Source organism: Pelmatolapia mariae, linkage group LG9 (assembly GCF_036321145.2).
Source record: "Pelmatolapia mariae isolate MD_Pm_ZW linkage group LG9, Pm_UMD_F_2, whole genome shotgun sequence".
Lineage (NCBI taxonomy): Eukaryota > Metazoa > Chordata > Actinopteri > Cichliformes > Cichlidae > Pelmatolapia > Pelmatolapia mariae.
Genome location: NC_086235.1, coordinates 5,335,699 through 5,340,750, shown reverse-complemented (window position 1 = coordinate 5,340,750; position 5,052 = coordinate 5,335,699).

Genomic DNA, 5,052 nt, shown 5'->3' with positions numbered 1-5,052 from the left:
CCATCTGGTCCTGCCTCGTCTGGTCCTGCCTCGTCTGGTCCTGCCTCGTCTGGTCCTGCCTCGTCTGGTGCTGCCTCGTCTGGTGCTGCGGTTGCTACGCCGCCGGCCAATGTACGTCCAGTGCCTCAACATCGCCGGCCACTTTCCAGGCCACTGGCTGGGTGTCATCACCGTCGTGTGCGACCTCCAGACCTACTCAGTCACCACCGCTGCCTTCTGCGCGGCCGGCCTCAGGACCTCCTTCACCCGCGTTGCGGCCGCTGGCTTCCTGCCTTTGATGGACATTTTTGTTTTGAAGGTTAGTCGTTCCATAGTTGTATTACTTCTGTCCAGTCCAAAACAGTTGGTGGTTCCTCATTTAACCATTTACGTGTTATAGCTTTCTTGCTGGCCACCAGTAGTGTCTGCCGGTATCATTGTGATTTGGTACTGTATTTAAATGTATGTAAATAAAATCGGATCAGACTGATACATCACCCCCACCACCCCTTTTCCCCCTTGTGAGAAAGTTCCACACCAACTTTCCAATTCCAACAACCAAAACTACCATTTACTTAAAAAAAATCTATCACAATGAGGTCCAGAAACCAAACACTTAAGCAAAAGAAGAGAGTGGAAACAACAACAGGCGAAATGTCTTCAAGAAACTTAAAGAAGTCCAGACGTTTAACTTTCCAGGCTCCTTGTCACAGTTCTGGGTCGGTTCAACACAGCATTTTGAGTTTATTATGTTTTTTGAATGATCGTTTTGTTACTCTTGTGCTTTGTTGATTATTATTAGAATTCTATGTTTCTGTTTATTCGTGGTTAAGGATTTGTTGTCTCATGTATGGTTTGAGTTCCATGTGTTATTTTTGTCTGCCTCTGTGTCGAGTCTGTGTCTTTGTGTAGTGATTTCGTGTTTCTTGTTTTATTGTAAAGGTCTGCGTCTCATGTGAGTGTATTCAGTTTTACCTCCCTTGTCTCGTCTAGTTAATTACTTCCAGCTGTGTCCCCCATCTTTGTGTAATATCTGTGTTTCTCTGACTGTATTTAAGTCGTGTCTTCTGTTGTAGTAGTTGCTGGTCCGTCTGTGTATTCACCGTGTTTCATCTGCGTGTTCTCCCTGCTGTCCAACGTCACTTATCTCTGCCCATCCTCCTTCGTGTTCGTGTTCTGGTTTGTGTTTCGTTGTTCTCAGTTTAGATAGTCTGCCGTCTCGTTTGTCGTTTTTCTATTTTGTACTTTGTGTTCAATAAACCATCTTCACACCTTTACAAGTGCCTGCGATTGGATCCTCCTTTATTATCTCCACACAGCTCATCTCACTCACCGTGACACTCCTTAGACCAAGGCTTTTATATTAATAACTATTTCGATGCTGAGTTAATGGGGGTTTCCTTTTTTTTAAGTGATGTTCTTTTTTTTCTTTGTTTTGCTTGTGTTGTGCTCATGAATTACATTAACATGAATTACGACATTTTTCTTTATTGTGGTCGTCAGCAGCACTCGGGTCTGTGTCACAAATACAGTCATATTCTTTAAATGTTTAAGGGAAATTACAAAGTGTTAAGTTCACACAGAAAACCGTGCACAGGCAATATGCATATTTATTTATTTTAATTACAACATATATATTATTTGTTAGACAATGACAAGTATTTTAAGTAGAGGAAAAACATTGGATTCATGACATAATTACAATAACATATTATAGCTATTAATATGGAAAATTAGAAAATGAAAGAAGTTAAAATCATTAATTTGTGAAAATATTTCCTACCAGAGTTCAGTGGATTAATATCATTACTGCATATGTTTATGACTGCGCTTATTTTAAATACTTTATCTGCTCTTCAGTTATCAGCATCATATTCTATAAATCGTATGTTTGCAGTGGCTGTTCAGTTGTTCAGAAACACAAGTATACGTCTTGATATTTCATGAAATAAAATATAAGTAAAATATTAACAACAAAAAAGTTGAATTAAAAGGTTTGATTAGTATAAGTCATAACAGTCAACATCTACAGGGAAAATTAAAATATAAATGATGATGAATAGCCAGAGAAATCTGTTATGATGCTAAATCACTGAGGCTTGTTGATAATCTAATGCTAGCTTTGTTTCTATATATCATTCAGGTCTAACTGATTTAGAACAGTGAAAGAAGAGCCAGTGCAAGCTTGCCTCAGATGCTGCACTCCCATCAGTTTAACGTCAAAAGCCAGAGGCTTATTCAGAATGAGAATGGGCAAACCACCAGAAAAAGTTGCTGGCACCTCAGCTTCCTCAAGTTACTGCTGGGAGAAACACTGGGAGAAACATTTTCATAGCACCAAATTACAACAGCAGTTGCCTCAAGGTGCTTTATATGTAGACCCTACAATCATATAGTGCAGGGGTAGGCAACCTTTCTGATGGCGAGTGCCATTTAAAATTTCCTCAGAAGTCAGTGTGCCATATGATTGCATTAGCAATAAATTTAACAACGCTCTATATTAACAGTTACACACTATATAGAACCACTTTATAGAATTATATTTGTTCGCAGATGCTGGCAGCTATCAGCGAATAGTTATCAGCTATTTTGAAACAAAAAAAGACTTTTTATCCATAACAAGAACTCCATAACAGCAAATACAGAAAAACAAATGCTATTTATGGTCTCCTCACAACAATGATAAGAAAAATAAACTGGGCCAATATGGCATGTTTGTTAATACAGAGATACACATGTTAATGTGATCTCTGGTCTCCGAGTGTCCAGAATTCAGACGGCTACCTGAGGACACTCATGTGAGAGAAAATCTGCTCACACAGATATGTAGAGCCAAATACTGTCAATAAGGTCTCTGCAATGTTCTGAAGACAGTTAAACTTGTCAGGTAGTGATGTCAAGCAGGTGAAAATACAGCTCCATGAACACGAACAGCTTTGGATTCCAGCTACTTCGATGTTATATGTATGATTTCTATACATTTTATGTCAGATAAAAACTTTGGTTGTAAGCTTCAGATAATTATTTAATAACAGCCAGACATTTTAAATGAGAATAAGAAAGTATTTCTTTGTGCCCTACCTGGCCCCCTGGCAAAACTTTGCTAGACCCGCCCCTGCACAGTTACCAGCTGTCAGCTACTTAGAAAAAGGATCCTGGTGTTATTTGTCTCTCAGAAACTGTTCATAACTTCCCTTCAACTCATTCATGTCACCTAAAAGGTAAACGTGTTTCTCCATCACCTGTTCAGCTCTGATGATTCAGTAAGGACATCTCCTGGTTTCATCTGCATGTCTCCCTCTCACCAGATATACAAACCATCATGACCAGCAGCTTTACAGCTGTGGCTCCAGCAAACATCAGCTGATACTAGAAATTAATATTAAATAAATTCTAACAACAGCTGATCAAGCTTAAACGTGCTGCTGTTGTTTAGCGCGACATCCGCTGGTTTCTTCTTTATGGCGCAAATAAACAAACACGAGAGAAAAGCCGATCAGCTGATCATTGATCATTTCATGATTGCAGTAGCAACAGGAGAGAAGAAGAGGCAGATGTGCAGCGTAAGGACAGAATAAATCCAGCTTTGTGTCTTTTTTTCATTCTAGCTGAAGTCCGGGACAAACTGTGTTCCTTTTCACCTTAATACGAAACGCGTAATATTTTCTCTGAATTAGGGACGATTCCATCTTTTTACAGGCAACTCTACTAACTAACCTTATGAATAAAATACAGTTCACTATGGTATCAGTAACATCATAGCACCCACCCAGCAGTATATAAACTCCGTCATGCTAGCTAGCACGCAGTACGAGTTATTGTAACTGACTGTAAAAAGTCAGCACAACGAAAATAAACTCCACCTAAACTTGGTTTATATCTGACCCAGATAGACTGCAGGTCATAACTTCTTACCTGAAGTTCAGTTCACCTGATACTCAGACCAGCGGCTGCCTCGGGTCTCTGCTCCTCCTGCCTCCCCTTTCTCTCATCCACCTGCTGGCCTCCACCACTTGCTAATTTTACTGAATCTGAGCCACCACCAAACAACTGAGTTATTTTTACACACCGACCAGCATCTGGCCAAACCACCACCTTTCATTGTTTATACCATTACAAAGGGAAAAAAAAGTCACCGGGCCACTGAGCAAATGCCCGATGGGCAGTCCAGCATTGGTCGTGCCATCAGTTAACCCTTCGCGTGCCAACTGTGGCACGCGTGCCTAGGGTTGCCGACTCCTGATATAGTGAAAACAGAAGTCCCGACAATTAAATGACCCAAATGCTTTGGCGAGAGAAGGAAAAATGTTACGGTGGGGTGCACCTGTGTGTTGATTTCAGGACCCAGATGCACATCGGCGGAGAGAGGTGTTGCGTTTGAAAAGAAAACAAGTCTTTATTTTGGCTGATGACAGCAGCAAAACACAAGAACTATGAAAAACTATGACAGACTATGAAAACTGTGGAGATTATAACAGATGACCTGACAATGAAACACAGAAGACAGGGGACTTGAATACACAAGAGGTGATCAGGGGAAGTGGGAACACATGGGGAAACAGCTGACAGCTGTGGAAAGCTATGGGGAAAGTCACAATGAACAAGAACACACCAGACTCTTTCAAAAATAAAACATGGAGACGTACACATGACAACACAAACTTGACCATACACAGCCCTAGTGCACATGACAGACAAGAAAGAGAATACAATAACCCATGAAACCAATGATAATAATGGAAACCCGAACTCAACTAAACCCACAATAAGAGACTCAAAAAACCTAGAAAACCCTCAGAAATTCTGGGTCAGAGACCAAACCCATGACAAAGAAACTCAGTTTTAACAGGAAGAAACCTCCAGCAGAAACAGGCTGAGGGAGGTTTGGCTATATGCTGCAACCGGTTGGGGTGACTGGAGAAAGACAGAAACTAGTTTTTCCTGTGTCTAATTTTAGAGAAATTGCACAATGAAAGAAAGCTGTTGTACATATTTGTTTAATATTTGCATCCAAGGATAAAAATGCAAAAAATGTCCGTTTCCTCACTGGTTTACTTGAGGTCAAAGTAATAC